Source organism: Setaria italica, chromosome IV, assembly GCF_000263155.2.
Source record: "Setaria italica strain Yugu1 chromosome IV, Setaria_italica_v2.0, whole genome shotgun sequence".
Classification (NCBI taxonomy): Eukaryota; Viridiplantae; Streptophyta; class Magnoliopsida; order Poales; family Poaceae; genus Setaria; species Setaria italica.
The window spans coordinates 19,458,055-19,474,166 of NC_028453.1; the positions used below are offsets into that span (position 1 = coordinate 19,458,055).

At 47.9% G+C, this 16,112-nt stretch overlaps 1 pseudogene; it reads right to left on the reverse strand.

Moving 5' to 3' along the window:
• Nucleotides 1-773: 773 nt before the first annotated feature.
• LOC101786727 lies at nucleotides 774-2,342 on the reverse strand (annotated as a pseudogene).
• Nucleotides 2,343-16,112: the final 13,770 nt, after the last annotated feature.

The following is a 16,112-nucleotide window of genomic DNA, read 5'->3' on the forward strand; positions in this document are numbered from 1 at the left end:
CTTATATATCCAACAAGCACACCATTCGATTTACTTCATTCTGTGTTTGTAATGACTGGCTCCTTATTTTGTCAGGCTGCTAGCCATGGAAAGAGTGTGGATCCCAACATCACTAAATATTCTGTAAAAGTTTTACCTGTAAGTAGTTAGTGCTCTGAATTTATGGTCAGACCTTCAAAATTATCCCGGATGAACCTGTGCCAGTCCAATGCTTTATAGATGTGGGTTCTGCATTCTTTGTTAAGCACGATAGTATCCTCTTCTGCAGTTCAACTATGACCAGAGCGTGTATGGATTTCGAGAATACTTCAGGAAGCATGGGTTCAAATATGTTTAAGGGCAGACTAGTTCTTTTTATCAAGAATCTGCTTTAAGAGAAGCCTGAGGGAGTTCAACAGCATGGAGGGTTTAGTTGTTCGTAGTTGGAATTCGCCTAGTCTGTGGAACGGATGTCATGTAGTCATGTATATGGGACTGTGGGTACAGTCCGTACCTAAAGATTAGCCCCGGGGGGATTTGCAGAGAATGCATGCTGATCTGAGGACGTACGGTGATGTTGTGCGTCAATTTTGTTTGCAACATTTGGTTCCGGTAAATTCAACGATTTACTAAACAACTGTAGTAAAATGTGCAGTTTTACAGATTGCTCATTCAGAAACGAAGAGAAATATTTCATTACAAGTTACCGGTACCCCACTATGCGCCGGCAAATGGAGTGCTGCAATCAGTTAGACAACAACACAGCTGGCACGCGCAGCAGCGCACGGATTGGCTCAGTCGTCGTCCATGTAGTAACAGCAGCTCTTGAAGGTGTCCATGTCGCGGCTGTACAGGCCAACATAGGCGTCGACGCTGCCGTCCCCGTAGAAGGACGACAGCAGGATGAGCAGGCCCTTCGCCGGCAGGTAGCTGGGCATGAAGAAGAAGGGCTGCCCGCCGCAGAAGTCCAGCTCCCAGAACGGGATCCGCAGCCAGCTGTCCACCTCGATGTTCAGGGTCATCACCAATTTCCTCCGCGTCCGCCGTCGGCACTAGTCGCTCCTCCTCTACCGCCCCGGAGCTCGCGAAGTCGATGAACGACTTGAAGTAGGCGTCCTCGTCCTCGACCCGGTTCACCACCCGGTGGACGAGCTCCACCGCGTGCCGCAGCGGCTTCGTCACCAGGTCCCCCGCCGTGGCGGTGGGCCGCGCCCACAGCACGACGTTGCCCGTGTAGCCGTCCGGCACCTGCGGGTCCATCCGCGCCCGCCCGTCCACGGCCATCAACAAGGTGGTGCCTGGCGCTCGTCCAGCCCGCGGACCGTCGTCATGCACCGGCAGAGGTGGGCCACCAGGCACTGCACCGTGCTGTACGGCCGATGCGCGCCCACCGGCGATGCCTTGGCCTTGATCTTGGAGATGAACTCCCGGCTCATGTGGACCTTGTGCATCGCCACCTCCTCGTCACCGGCATGGATGCCGCCGACGTCGGTCCGCGGCTTGAACTCGAGGTGGCGGTGGTCGAACTCCACCAGCGGCGGGTCGCGGGGCCTGAAGAAGGAGGTGCGCGGTCGCGCACGGGCGCGGGGTCAACGGGGACCCCGCGGGTGGCCTGGCTCCACGAGACGAAGAAGTTGCTGGTGGCGCGGCTGTCCGCGACGACGTGGTGCGCGGTGAAGCCCACGACGAGGGAGCCGCACGCGAAGCGCGTGTGGCCTGGATGAGCATCAGCTCCGGCGCACCGTCCCCGCTCGGGTGCAGGCGCAGCAGTTCCGGCGCCGGCTGCAGCGGCGTCATGACGCTGTCCAGGGTGACGTCGGCCGTGGCCTCGACGAACCGCGCGCCCTCGTCGCTGAGTCACGAGACATACTGGATGGTTTGGCATCACACGGAGCTAGCGTCTTGAGTTCCAATATATATAGAACTGGCTGGATCCTGGGTGCATGCATGCTACTGTGCGATCAAGATACAGTCGGTCACTCGTGCTTCAAAATGAAAGCACATTTAACCTGACGTCCAGGCACCTCATTCTCTATCTAGAAACAACCGTTGTTGTGAGTTATCCTGCCACCTCATTCTCTCTCACCTTCCTCTTTTCCCTCTATATCATAAAAAAATCGTATGTGGAATTGTATGAGATAAACCACTCACCAGAAAGTTCATATAGTCATGCGAAGAAATTTGGTGGTTTCTTCTTCATGTCCAATATAGCCATACGAAGGAATTTGGTGGTTTCTTCTTCATGTCCAAATCGGCAGGTTACATTCGGGACAGAATGATGAAATCCATGTGTGCTATACTACCTCCACGAACAACGGGTACTGTGTCTCGATGCTTGGTGTGGACGAGCCCTGTGCGGCCATTTGCGTCATAGGCGAAGCCGAAGCTGCAACGCTGCTGGGGGTCGATGCAAAAGCATGCTCTGCCGCGGCGGTCGTGAAACACGGTGCATGAGCGATTGGTTGATGCGCCGGCCGCGTCATCCCCGTGGAACACAGCTACACGAGACGACGCTCGGGATTGCTGAGCGACCCAACTGGTTCTCCTCCTTGTTTGTCTCCTGTGGCTGAGATGCGTTTCTAAGATCCTGTTTGGCACAGCTCCACTCCTAAACTCCAGCAACTCCATCAAAAAATTCAGCCAAACACCCCAACTCCAAAACTTCATGGAGTTGCCAACTCCATAGAGATGTAGTGCAAATGGAGGTGGAGTTTTGCAGCACCTCTTTTGCTGCTCCAAAACAACCTCTTTTGAACCTCCTCATGGAGTTGGTGGGTACCCACAAATCACTAGTAGAGAATTAGCTTTCGATGCGCCCCCTTTTGTCCCGGTTTAAAGTTGGCCCGGGACAAAAGGGGACGCGCCACGGTAGGCAAAAATGGAGGGCAGAGTTAGTCCCGGTTGGTAATTGCAATCGGGACTAAAGGCCCCCCTTTAGTCCGGGTTGCAACGGCTAGTTGCGGGCTGTCAGTGGCGGCACCCTTTTATCCCGGTTGGAGGTAGGTCAACCCTTTTATCCCGGTTGGACCCTTTTATCCCGGTTGGAGCCTCCAATCGGGACTAAACCTTTTATCCCGGTTGGAGGTTCGAACCGGGACTAAACCTTCAACCAGGACAAAAGGTGTTCCTTTTTGTCTCGGTTGGAGTTTTTAACCGAGATAAAAACTCATCCCCATTATATACCAAGACAGAGGACTTTCTTCCTTCTCCAGCCCGAGCCAGTCCAGCACATTGAAAGAGAGCTGAGCTTCACCTACTCTCCGGTGGTGCCGAAGCAAGGGAGGTGCTGCCCGAAGTTTTTTCCCTCATTTTCGTGGGATTTCACTCAGCCAACACAAGTGTTGTGAAGGTTTGCTACTTCATCCTCGTGTTATGCTTTGATTTATGCTTTGGAGATGGAAAGATTATTTGCTAGAATGTGATGAAGTAGAAAATGGAGAGGTATTTTGAGCTAGAATGTGAGGGAGATTGATGTGTCATATATAGTATGCATTCTTGCAGTGGTTTAAGAATGATGCTACCTTGTCTAGACGGTTTATCTTATCAAATTCAATATGGTTTTTCAAATCCATACTTGTTGAACTTGCATATCATGTTCATCTCTGTGAGGATGTTCTCCGCCGAGTAGCAACGTATGTCAAGAAGGAGGTTTGATTCTACGAGAAAGAGTGGATACGGACATCGTGACCATGTCCCCTTTTTCGTAGCATCTAACCTCTTTCATGATGAAGTGCGGTGCCGCCCAGTTGAGAACATGCTCGCGAGATGATCACGGTCTTCAAGTTCAACAACTTCTGCAGTGGTAAGGAAAGAATTTTTGTACATAGATGACTTCTGCTACTTGTTGAACTTATCAAATTCAATAAGGTTTCTCAAATCCATACTTATTGAACTTGCATACCGTGGTCATATCTGCGAGGATGTTCTCCGCCGAGCAGCAACGTATGTCAAGAAGGAGGTTCGATTCTACGAGAAAGAGTGGATACGAACATCGTGACCGTGTCCCCTTTTTCGTAGAATTGAACCTCTTTCATGACGAAGTGCAGTGCCGCCCAGTTGAGGACATGCTCGCGAGATGATCACGGTCTTCAAGTTCAACAACTTATGCAGTGTTAAGGTAATAATTTTTGTACATAGATGGCTTCTGCTACTGGAGGAAGTGGCGATGGTGGGGGCGATCGTGGTTCCTCTTTCGGCAAGAGAAAAATCATAGTTGGCCCTCAGCATAAGCCAAAGAAAAAGAGCGCGCTGGAAAAAGCAATGCTTCGTTATTTGCAGCAACGTCATGAAGAAGCTGTTGCCGCGGGTCAGGAACCTCCTTTTGGTGGTCGTTATGCTCCACCCTTAGTCCCGGGTGTTTCACGTCCACTTAGTACTACCATTTCCGGTGGCACAAATAAACCTAAGGATGAGGCTGGGTCAGCGGAACCTTCGTCTTCACCGTCCAAGGATGCTTAAAGTCCTCGTAGATAATAACTAGTGGATGGCTTGTTGTATTGTATCATGTTGTTTGGATCTTTAATTTAAATATGTGTATTTGGATCTTCATGTTGTTGTATTGTACCATGTTGTTTGGATCTTTAATCAATTTTCACGCGTAATCCATTGTCAAGTGTAATCCAAATTCATGCGTAATACGATGCAAATGGACCGGCAATGGATGTATAATGCAGACAGGCGGAGCAAGGTGTTTATTGATGGCTTGCATTATTTTCTCGAAGTGGCCAAAGCGAACAAGCCAGAGAATGGGTTCGTATGTTGTCCATGCTTCCAATAACAAGAAGGAGTATTCAAAGGATTCCTGGGGGACTATTCACAGCCACTTGTTTAAATACGGTTTCATGCCTAACTATTTGGTTTGGACCAAGCACGGTGAACGAGGGGTCGTAATGGAAGATGGCAAGGAGGAGGAGGAAGATCACACCATTCCGGACTGGGTTGCAGGCCAAGCTTTTGCAGGTACTACAATAGGCGAGGCTGATGAAGATGAGTTTGCAGAAAATGGCCCTACTGATTACTTTGGTCAGGTGACACGAGATGCATACAGAGATTGCGAAACTGAGAAGGAAGCAGCAAAGTTGCAGTGCATGATAGATGATCACCAAAAATTGTTGTACCTAGGTTACCAGCAGGGCCATAAAAAACTAGGTACGACACTAGAATTTGTGCAATGGAAGGCAAAAAATGGTGTGTCCGATAAGGCATTTCAGAGGATGTTGAACATTGTCAAGAAGATTCTCCCTGGGAATAATGAATTACCATCCACAACATCTGAAGCTAAACAGATTCTTTGCCCTCTCGGATTGGATGTTCAAAAGATACACGCATGCCCTAATGACTATATCCTCTATCATGGTGATGACTACGAGAAATTGGATGCTTGTCCCGTCTGCGAAGCCCTGCGGTATATGATCAGGCGAGATGATCCTGGTGATGTCGAGGGGTAGTCTCCTAAGAAGAGAGTTCCCGCGAAGGTGATGTGGTATTTCTCTATAATACCATGCTTGAAGCGCTTGTTCAGGAACAAGGCGAATGCTAAGTTGATGCGATGGCACAAAGAAGACCGTAAGGAAGATGAGATGCTGAGACACCCCGCAGATGGGGCACAGTGGAGATCAATTGATAGAGCATTCTCGGACTTTGAAAGTGAAGCAAGGAACATAAGGTTTGGTTTAAGTACTGATGGATTCAATCCATTCAGTGAGTTGAGTAGTGGCCATAGTACTTGGCCTGTGACCCTATGTATGTTCAACCTTCCTCCTTGGCTGTGCATGAAGCGGAAGTTCATTATGATGCCGGTGCTTATCCAAGGCCCAAAACAACCCGGCAACGACATTGACGTGTACCTAAGACCATTGGTTGATAACCTTTTACAGCTCTGGAAGGAAGAAGGTGTGCGTGTGTGGGATGAGGATAGACAAGAGATCTTTAATCTATGAGCATTGTTGTTCGTAACCATCAATGATTGGCCTGCACTGAGTAACCTTTCGGGACAGACAAATGAGGGATATCGGACATGCACCCACTGTTTAGACGACACAGACAGCATATATTTGAAACATTGTAAGAAGGTCGTCTATATGGGTCATTGTCGATTTCTCCCTGCTCACCACTAGCTAAGAAAGAGCGGGATGCATTTCAAAGGAGCGCCAGACCATCGTAAAAAACCTGCACACTGTAATGGAAAGCGTGTCTTCGAGATGACGAAATATGTAAATGTAGTCTTCGGAAAGGGTCTTGGTAGCCAACCTGTTCCGAACGATGATAACGGACATGCACCCATGTGGCAGAAAAAGTTAATATTTTGGGAGCTACCTTATTGGGAAATCCTAGAGGTTCGCAACGCAATAGACGTGATGCACCTGATGAAGAATCTTTGCGTGAACATGCTAGGCTTCATGGGTGTTTATGGGACCTCAAAAGATACATTAGAAGCACGACAAGACCTGAAAGCCATGGGGCAACGAGATGACCTACATCCGGAAAAGAGAGATAATGGACAGCACTACTTACGTCCTGCTAGTTACACACTCAGCAAGGAAGAGAAGGATAGCATGTTTGAATGCTTGAATAGTATGAAGGTCCCGTCTGGGTACTCCTCGAATATAAAGGGAATAATAAATATGAAACAAAAGAAGTTTACAAATCTCAAGGCTCATGACTGCCACATGTTGATGACCCAGTTGCTTCCGGTTGCACTGAGGGGTGTTCTACTAGAAAATGTTCGGTTGCCGCTCATAAAGCTATGCGCGTTTCTCGATGCGATTTCGCAGAAGGCAATCAATCCATCCAAGCTATCAAAGCTACAGAATGATGTGGTGCAATGTCTTGTCAGTTTTGAGTTGTTATCTCCACCATCCTTCTTCAATATTATGACGCACTTACTGGTTCACCTAGTAAAAGAGATTGGTATTCTCGGACATGTGTACCTGCACAATATGTGGCCTTTCGAGAGGTTCATGGTAGTCCTAAAAAACTATGTTCGTAATCGTGCCCATCCAGAAGGAAGCATCGCCAAGGGATATGGAACAGAGGAGGTGATCGAGTTTTGTGTTGATTTTATTGATTCAATTGACTCGATTGGGGTTCCAACTTCACGCCACGAGGGGAGGCTTCGAGGAATGGGCACCCTTGGAAGGAAATCAAGTTTGAGCAATGATACTGATTTGTGCGACAAGGCACACTACACTGTTCTACAACAGTCATCCTTTGTGTCTCCGTATATCGAGCAGCACAGGCAGATGGTAGTTTCCAAAAACCTGACCAAATCTGATGCTTGGCTTACCCGTCATCACATGAAAACTTTTCCCTTCTAGTTGCACCAACAACTTATGGGTAACTCTGAGATTCACCCACAGCTTGCCTGGTTAGCCAGGAGACCTGCTAGCACAATCGTCAAATTCCAAGGCTATGAGATAAATGGTTATACATTTTACACGAGAGCCCAGGACCAGAAAAGCACGAACCAGAATAGTGGTGTCCGCATAGATGCTATGGACAGAAATAATAGCAAGGAGTCATATTATGGTTTCATATAGGAGATATGGGAACTCGAATATAGACCGCTGTACATCCCTCTATTTCTTTGCAATTGGGTGAAGCTAACTGCCATAACCAAAGATCAGTACGGAATGACAATAGTAGATCTGAGCAAGACTGGATATAGTGATGACCCATTCGTCCTTGCCAATGATGTGCATCAGGTGTTCTATGTGAAGGACATGTGTAGCAAACCCAAGAGAAATCCAGAAGAGACATGGGAGCCAAAGTGCCACATAGTTCTTACAGGTAAAAGAAAAATCGTGGGAGTCGAGGATAAAACAGACCAATCAGATGATTATGATCAGTTTGATGGCATGCCTCCATTCGCCGTTGAAGTTGATCCAAGCATTATGCTATCCAAAGAAGAGGCTCCGTACTTACGCCGCGATCATGATCAAGGAACTTTCGTGAAGAAGACATTTTACAATGTTGTATTGTAATGCGCTAAATTTACATAACCTTTGTGTAGTAATTGATACAATTTTTAATTTACCCTATGTATGATTTCATGTGTTCTTAAATTTGTTAGGTGAAGATTTATTAGATAAACATGAACAATGTTAACCACATACATACATGGATTTTTCTGCGCATTGAAATTATTTAATTGAATAATTTCTTGATCACAATGATGCAGTAAAATAAATATTTTAGAGGCTAAATGAACTGGTATAGAATTAATGACTAAATCACACTTATTGTCAATTTACTCGCTAATTAAATATATTTTTGCATGTACAAAATATGTGAAGGTTTTTGTTTTTCATCCTGAAATGCAGTGAAAAGATAAATAAAATCCATTTCCAAAAAACAGGCGGGAGAAGAAAATGGGGAAAGGACCTTGTGTCCCGGGTGCCAACAGCAATCGGGACAAAAGGCCCCCCTTTTATCCCGGTTGCAAACTGCAACCGGGATAAAAGGGTACTTTTTGACTCCCGCCGGGACGTACCCTTTTATCCCGGTTGCCAACTGCAACCGGGATAAAGGCCCCCCCCTGTTATCCTAGTTGGTGGTGGCACCCAGGATAAAAGGGTAGGCTCCCAGCCCCACCTGGCGGACTCACCCTCTTGTCCCGAGTCCTGTCACCAACCGGGATAAAGGGGGGGCCTTTTATCCCAGTTGGTGATGGGACCCGGGACAAAAGGCCCTTTAGTCCCGGGTGCCATTACGAACCGGGATAAAAGGGGGGCGGTTAAAAGGCACTGTAGCCCCTTCTACCCCCCACGTTAGTTACACTTAGCAAAATTTTCGCCAAGATCCCGCGCGCGGTCTGCTCCGTTGCCGCCCGTCCGCCTCTCTCACCGACCACCGTCGTCGTCGTCCCCCATTGCCCTGGCCGTCGTCGTCTCGCCGCCCGACCGCATCTAGACAGCCTCCTCCTCCATCGCCCCGGCCCGCCTCGATCCTCCTCCATCGCGCCCGGCCCCCACCTCGTCGCCGCCGGCCACCTCCATCGCGGGGCCTTGTCGCCGCCTCCATCCTCGTCGCAGCCTCGTCGCCCCTCGTCGCCGCCTCGTCGCCCCGGGTCGCCGCCTGATCACCCCTCGTTGTCGCCTCGTCTCCGTCCCGCCTCTGCCGTCCCGCGCGCCTTCGCTCCGTCGTCGCCTCCGCCGTCCCGCCGCCCCGACCACCTCGTCGCCCCAGCCACCGTCGACCGCACGCGAGGTCCGCCGCGCCGGCACTAGCGCCGGGAGTACCGCCTTGCTGACGCAAGCCCACCGGCTTGCGTCAGCAAGGGCCTTTTTTTTAAGTTAGAAAATAAATAGAAAGGAGTAGTAATTAGGTAGAAATTCAATAGATTTTTGTATATGTGTTAGAAAATCAAATTAGTGTAAATTAGTAGTAATTAGGTTCGTCGCTCCGCCTAGGTTAGAAATGAATCATGTTTCGTCATGGTTCCGTCCCCGCCTCCGCCGTCCCGCCGCCCTGACCGCCACCGTCCCAACCTAGGCACCGTCCGTGGTTCCGTCCCCGCCTCCGCCGTTCCGCCTCCGTCGCAAATTCATGTTATTGCTAGAAATTCCAATAAATATGGACAAGTTAGTAGAAATTTGGTAGAAATTAATCGTTGCTGCGGCCACCTCGCTCCGTCCCCGCCTCCGCCGTTCCGCCGCCCCGGCCTCCGCAAATTCATGTTATTGCTAGAAATTCGTAAAAATTCATGTTATTGCTAGAAATTCGTAAAAAAATCATGTTATTGCTAGAAATTCGTACAAAACTCATGTTATTGCTAGAAATTCGTAAAAATTCATGTTATTGCTAGAAATTCGTACAAAATTCATGTTATTGCTTGAAATTCATAAAAATTCATGTTATCGCTAGAAATTCGTACAAAATTCATGTTATTACTAGAAATTTGTACAAATTCATGTTATTGCTAGAAATTCGTCACAAAGTACTACTAATTTGTAGAAATTTGTATAAATATTCCGGACTTTGTGGGATTCAAGTTATTTTATGATTTCATGTATATACCCTTATGTACATATAACTAAGGCGATTTCTATGACTGTCATGTATGATTCCATGTATGTTTCAATCAATAGTTGAAATGGCAGACGATGAGACCACAAGGTATCTCATGGAGCAGATAATCGCTGGTGATGGTAGTGGCGACAACCTTCCACTATCGTACACCGATGAAGAGGGCACCCAGGCGGACATGTTCCTCAACATGTCCGCCGATGGAATGAAGAGTAAGAGCCCCAGCAACACCTTGCTGTGGCGTAGGTTCCGGCGAGGTATATATAACGATTCTTGTATTGTTTCACGCCACCATTACTACTACGTACTAATTAACGAATCTTGAACTGTTAGCCCTCTGGATCGACACAAGGACAGAAGACCTGAGGTCGTACAAAGGTGATGGAAGGGAGGCTTGTCATCACGGAAGTGACAGAAGAGGGTAGGCCGGTTGCTCCCGAGAAAGTAGCAAAGAAGTACGTGAGTCAGATCAGGGCAATCGTCCGGGACAACGTGCCTATCAGCATCAGAGAATGGAAGGGCAGAAGCACTAATCCATACGCCCTCCCGGAGACAGAAAAGAATATGCTGTGGGAAGACGTCAAGAGACATTTCACATTCCCCGAAGGATATATTGAGAAGGATGTGAAAGCGTGGACGCTTAAGAAGATGACTACACAATTCCAGACATTCAAGAAGATGCTGGATACCCACTACATTAAGAAGGGCCGAACTCCATACTTCAACGTGTGGCCAAAGTTGAGGGACCACTAGGATGCATTTGTTGAATATAAGAGGAGTGAAGACGGTGTGAAAAAGATCATGACCAACACAACAAATGCTAGTCAGAAGGGCTACCATCATCATCTGGGGCGAGGTGGTTATGGCTCAGCAATTCCCAAGTGGAGGAAGATGGAACAAGATCTGATCGAACGGGGAATCGTACCGGCAACTATTGAATGGCCCGAACGATAAAAAAATTGGTACTACGCTCATGAAGGCTCCCTGAGCCAAGAGGATGGGACATCGATTTTCAATGACACAATACGTGAGAAGGCCGAACATCTTGTGAAGAACATTGAAGATTCTAAGGCTGGGAGGTTGAAGGTGGACCAAGAAAATGATGAGCTCACATTGGCCCTCGGTAATTCGGAGCACCCAGGACGTTGCCGAGGGTTCGGGGTCGTTCCGTGGAAGTTTGCTTTCCGAGGCGACAGCGCCTCGTACAGAAGCCAGAAGCGAAGAAAGCAACAGATCAAGGAGAGCTAGCGGCAGATGCTAGAATCCAAAGTGCAGGCACAAGAACAAAGAATGATGGAGGAAATCAATCGTCGAGTGGCCCACGCAGTTGCGGAGTTGGCCCAATCTGGAGCATTGCCGAATCCTAACAACGCCAGCCCTTCTCAATGCCTCTTGAGTAGTTGTGCTTCTACAGGGGTCCCCGATGCGCAAACACCCAGGTTACCCGTGGAGGAGCAACGGTTCCCCGCGGAGGAGCAACGGTTCCCCGCGGATGCCATCACGCAACGCACCACATGTGAGCTGCATGCACCGGTCGGCAACCTCACTATTAAGGTATACTTATACATAATATTTATGCAATCTTGTCAATTGATCCACGCCTCGAGATCAGAGTTTAACTTGTTTACTTCTGCTATATGTACAGGTAGCGTACGGGAGTGCGTTAGCAACCCTAGCGGGGCAGAGCAATCTGTTGGAGGTATGCCCTAGAGGCAATCATAGAGATGATGATATTCCACTTGTATCCATGATTTATATTGTGTTCCTTGAATATCCATTAAAGGCTACTTGAATTGATTTGCAATTATGTGAATTGTGTGTGAAACTCTTTACTTGTATGGTTATTCTAAAGTTGTCCCTAGTCGGAGTTCATGTGAGGACACACATGAATATTAGACTAGCACATGTATTAGTTGATGACTATGTTTCACAAGTCATGGACATGGAGATGTTGAACTAATAATGTGGGCGCATGTGGAGACATGTGCTAGGACTGACCCAACACGAGAAGTAGTTCTCTCTTTAAACAACATATACGCATTGTCCTTAGACCTGAGATTGTCGCATGTATTCAAGATGTGGATCGACCTACTTAGGGGCTATCAAACGCTACGCCGTAACAGGGTAGTTATAAACGTAGCTTTCGGGTTTGTCAAGAAGCATTTTGTGAGACATGGTCAATCAAGATGGGATTTGCTCCTCTCTGATTGAGAGTGATATCTCTGGGCCCCTCGAGTGATCGGATCTGAAAATGCATGGCCATGCTACGGATGGTTAAGAGTTGACCTACAAAGGGATTCCGAATCACAGGATCGAGAAAGAGTGATCGGCTTGAAGCTAGACCAAATATCGTGAGGCAAAGGGAATAGCATGTATATAATGTTGTGATGGTTCGTCTGATATGATCTTCGTGTGCATATAGGAGTTGGCACGTCTTGCTAGAGGTCGCTACCGACTATTGGGCCGAGTAGGAGTACTCGGGCCATGTCTATATGTATCCGAACCCATAGGGTCACACACTTAAGGGGCTGGAAGCCCAATTCGGATGTGATCCGAATTGGATTAGGTTTAGAAGTACTAATGGGCCTCGGACCCAGAGGCCCATTAGGAACCTCTATAAATAGAGGGGTGGGGGCGCCCTAGGGTTTACACCTTTTGGCGAAACACATCAGCCGTGCCTCCCACGCCCTCGCCTGTTGCAACTCATGGATCTAGCAGTCCGGCTTGCGACGCTTCCTCCCTGCACGTGTGGATACCTTGGAGGTGTTGCGCCTACAGCACTTGGATGAGCCGCCGATGAGCCACGACGAGCCACCGACGAGCCACGGCACGAGGGCGATCTTGCTGCACGTGGACGAGCTGCTGAGGAGCTGCTGGACGTCGACGTGATCGACTACGTACGACTACGCTGATCGACTTCGCTGCATCGACGCGAATCTATATCTTCCGCACCAGTAGTGCGTCGAGTGGTAATCCTGTGATCCTTATACGGCAATTTTCCTGGTTTACGCGGTAGAAATTTTTTATTTGCGCTAGTGTAGCCTACCTCGTATCTCTACACAGTCATGGCATGGAGATTCCACCTGGCTACGCCGCGTCCGCGTAGAGCAAATAGTTGATAGCCAATATGAAGGTCTAGAGCTCGACCTCCCGGGAGGCGATGAGGAAAAGACACTAGCAGATGCGCTTCATGGGATCATTCTATGGCGAAAATACTACATCATTATTCCCGGCACGTAGCCATCTCCTCAGAGCTCAAGACCGCCACCCGTAGATCCCCAGCAGCGACCTTCTCCTCATAGCTCGAGACCGTCATCTCTTGCACAACATGCTCCAGGACCGTCCCTTCCATCTATATCAAGGTCTCCATCTCCACGATATCCTGGTGGTGGGAGCGACGACGACAATAACAACACCCCTCCCCGATCACCGTCGCCGGCACCAAGAGCGGCCCCCATGAAGGAACCTGCACCACCACTAAAGAAGTCACGAGCACCACCTCCCAAGCAAAGACAGAGAAAGAAGAAAACAAAGGAGTCTGAAGTGACTCGTAAGGAACGCTGGGAGGCAATGTCTCATGCATAACAGTGGGCGGAAGTCCAACAAGAGGCTAGTGAGTGGTTCAAGAAACAAGCCGAAGAAAAAAATGCAAGGGAGATGGAGCCACCGCCAGTAAATCGAAGAGATTTAAACTTTTTTATCAGGATGGAAGAAGGAGCTAAGAAAAGGATACCACTCTTATAAAACTATGAATGGGCTTTAGTAAAGGCTGATGAAAAGGATAAAAGGAAAGGAAAGTCATCTTCCAGCGGTGCTGTCCCCGACCTCAGCCATTTATCAAAAAAAGACGCTCAACGGGTAAAAGCAATGCCCTTGGATCAACAAGCAGAAGTATTGAAGTTCATGCAAGAAACAGGTCTGGGACTTGATGAATGCCAAGTTGAGACGCCAACTGCACCGCCCCCTGAGCCGAGATGGCCTTATGAGCTAGGCAAACCTCTAGTAAAGCCTTCATTGGTACAGAAGCTATCAACAAAGATGTACGCAATCCATCAATGGTACATGATGGCATCCGCTGACTCGAGGGAGATGCTCGGCCTGAAGGTAAAACCGATAGATTTTCACGGCGAAGGCGAGAAAGTGCTGTGGCTAGACTTCAAGGATATATACGAAGTGTACTATCATGATGCCCTGGACATCTCTCTGATCAGCGCTTGGGTTCTGTAAGTGTCCCTTTATCTCTACATGTAAATTTTGGCGTGCGTCACCGTACTAACTTCGTCTTCCATTTCATGTAGGATGCTAATTCAGACATGCCGCCGAGAGACGTACCTACATATAGGCTTTATGGATCCATCTGTAGTTAACCAACAACAGATACAATTAGCGCCGGAAAAAATCTTGGTGGAAGTATACAATTTCCTAGACAAACAAACATTCAAGGATTTCATACTACTTCCACACAACTTCAAGTAAGTGTGTGTATACCGTCTACTTTCGATGTCTTTTTCCTTATCTCTACATGTTAGTTAGCTCTAATATGCATGAACATTTTACGCACGTAGCTTCCACTCGATCCTTATTATAATTGAGCCTGAAAGAAGCCACGTCACTGTCTTCGATTCGTTAAGGAAAGATCCGGTGGAGTACCAAGAAACGCAAGACATGCTAGGCTTGTAATAATTCTGGACCTTTATCTCTATGCAAAAGTTTGTTTCCTAAATTTTATCCCTGTTACACTATATCATTCATTATTCTAATCCGCAGCGCATGGAAACAATTCATAAGGACACACAAAGGTCCATTCAAAGAAAAACTTACATGGAACACAGACTTCCCGGTACGTATGAAGTCTGCACATTTATTACATTGTATAACACGAATATTTCATAACTTATTTTTTTCCGCACTGAAGTACTTAAGACAGGAACCCGGGAATAATCTATGTGGCTACTACATCTGTGAGCACATGCACAGTTTTATGGGACCCAAGGGACTAAAGATGACGCCGCACAACTTTAAAGTACGTAAAATAAAACTATTACTAGTTAATTATTTTCTAGCTCCTTATATGTATTTGTTCGTGTAACATTCACAAATTTCCAAATTATAGATGTTAAATATTCAACAAGGACTCTTGAAGGAAGAAAGAGTAGCGGCAATATGTGAAGGTCTCATTGGATTCCTAATGGACGAGGTGGTAGATCCAAAAGGAGAATTTTATTACGATGGACGACAATTAGACACTCCGATCAGCAACACCTCAACGGGAAGATTGTAGATAGATACTTTGATTTATTTGTATATATAATACGCGCTAATTATGATCGATTTGTACTAGTTGAATTGTGTATATGAATTGTGTATAAGAATTGTGTATATATATATAGTAATTGTATAATTACAAATCCCATTCGTTTAAATACTAGTTGATTTCATTCTAAAAAAATCTCAACTACTAAAGGTTAACAAAAGGGTCACGGTACTTCGTACGTGATGCATGCATGAAAAATTCAGGCGCCAGGCAGGTGCCATGCAGGGCGCCATTTAGTCCCGGTTGGAATCCAGCCGGGACTAAAGGATAACCCTTTACTCCCGGTTGGGAAACCCAACCGGGACTAAAGGGGCGCCCTTTACTCCCGGTTGCTTTTACCAACCGGGACTAAAGGGGCGCCCTTTACTCCCGGTTGCTTTTACCAACCGGGACTAAAGGGCTTGTCCCGCGCCTGGCGTGGCAGGCCCTTTAGTCCCGGTTGGTGACACCAACCGGGACTAAAGGGGGACCTTTACTCCCGGTTAAAAGACCCGGGACTAAAGACCCCCCCTTTTGTCCCGGTTGGTTTATCCCGGATGGATTTTCGGGAGATATGCACCCTACCAACCAGGACTAAAGGCCAATTCTCTACTAGTGAATGCCACTGGTTACATAAAAAAATATTTCATTCTATTCTCCCGAGCCCCACTCGCCGCCAGAGCCCCGCCCGTTGCTGCCCCTGTGGCCGCCCGACCCCGCCACCCATCGCCGCCCCGCCGCCCAGACCAGCTGCCTGTCGCCACCCCAGCCCCGCCACCCAGCCCCGCCGCCTGTCGCCGCCCCAGCCCCGCTC